The sequence below is a fragment of the Austrofundulus limnaeus genome, unplaced genomic scaffold (genome assembly GCF_001266775.1).
Source record: "Austrofundulus limnaeus strain Quisiro unplaced genomic scaffold, Austrofundulus_limnaeus-1.0 Scaffold85, whole genome shotgun sequence".
Classification (NCBI taxonomy): Eukaryota; Metazoa; Chordata; class Actinopteri; order Cyprinodontiformes; family Rivulidae; genus Austrofundulus; species Austrofundulus limnaeus.
The window spans coordinates 68,669-70,418 of NW_013952487.1; the positions used below are offsets into that span (position 1 = coordinate 68,669).

The window sequence follows — 1,750 nt, forward strand, 5'->3', positions numbered from 1 at the left end:
TCAGCCACTCGCTCGCTGGGTCCTAGTGCCGCCTCTTTTATTAATCAGCATCTTTCTCCCCTCAGCAGCTGGAGAGAAGAAGCCTCACGACAAGAAGAGACGAGATGAGACAGGACGAGACGAGACGAGATGGGACGAGATGAGACATGACGAGACGAGATGAGACATGACGAGACGAGATGAGACAGGACGAGACGAGATGAGACAGGACGAGACGAGATGAGACATGACGAGACGAGATGAGACATGACGAGATGAGATGAGACAGGATGAGACTAGATGAGACGTGCCGAGATGAGACATGACGAGACGAGACAGGAAGAGATGTGATGAGACAGGACGAGACGAGAGACAGGACGAGACGAGAGACAAGACATGATGAGACGGGACGAGACATGACTGTACAAGACGGGACGGGATGAGACAGGACGAGACGAGATGAGACAGGACGAGACGGGATGAGACAGGACGAGACGGGATGAGACGGGACGAGACGGGATGAGACGGGATGAGACAGGACGAGACAGGACGAGACCAGATGAGACAGGACGAGACAGGACGAGACCAGATGAGACAGGACGAGACCAGATGAGACAAGAAGAGACGAGATGAGACAAGACGAGACGAGACTAGATGAGACAAGACGAGACGATATGAGACAGGACGAGACGAGAAGAGACAGGACGATACGAGAAGAGATGAGACAGGACGAGACGAGAAGAGATGAGACGGGACGAGACGAGAAGAGATGAGACGGGACGAGACGAGAAGAGATGAGACGGGACGAGACGAGACGGGACGAGACGGGACGAGACGGGACGAGACGAGATGAGACAGGCCGAGATGAGACAGGACGAGACGAGACAGGACGTGACGAGACATGACGAGAGGAGACATGACGAGAGGAGATGAGACAGGACGAGACGAGATGAGACAGGACGAGATGAGATGAGACAGGATGAGACTAGATGAGACGTGCCGAGATGAGACATGACGAGACAAGACAGGATGAAATGAGACAGGACGAGACGAGATGAGATGAGACAGGATGAGATGAGACAAGAGACAAGACATGATGAGACGGGACGAGACGAGACAGGACGAGACGAGACGAGACAGGACAAGACTGGATGAGATGAGATGAGACGAGACGAGACAGGACGAGACGAGACAGGACAAGACTCGATGAGATGAGACAAGACGAGACAGGACGAGACGAGACGAGACAAGACGAGATGAGACAGGACGAGACGAGACAGGGCGGGACGAGACGGGACGGGACGAGACGGGACGGGACGAGACTGGACAAGATGAGACGAGACAAGACAGGACGAGACGAGAGGCTGGGCATCTCTAATTAATTAATGGTAAATTTTAGGGAAAATGTCTGGCTTAGGCATAAATACAGTTACAAAAATTAATGGAACTCATTACAAAGTCCTCGGTTTGATGCAAATACAAAGATGTGAGTTTGTGTGTGGGGGGTTGTTTCTGGTGACATTTGGGGGCAATTTTTTAAGACGTAATGCTTACATTTGGGAACAACCGGTGCATTTGGGAACAAAAGTCGAGTTCCCATTTTGTTTAAATGCCATTGGTGGGTTGAAGGTTGGGTTTAGGACCAAGGTGTGAATTGAGTTTAGTTTTAGGGTCAGGTATGTACCTGTGAGGTTAGTTTTAGGGTCAGGTATGTACCTGTGAGGTTAGTTTTAGGGTCAGGTAGGTACCAGTGAGGTTAGTTTTAGGGTTT

At 51.0% G+C, this 1,750-nt stretch overlaps 1 protein-coding gene across 1 annotated transcript in view; it reads right to left on the reverse strand.

The window, feature by feature from the left end:
* Nucleotides 1–1,750, reverse strand: part of slc4a11 (solute carrier family 4 member 11) — a gene marked incomplete in the record, with an annotated part of 74,800 nt that overhangs the window by 59,526 nt on the left and 13,524 nt on the right.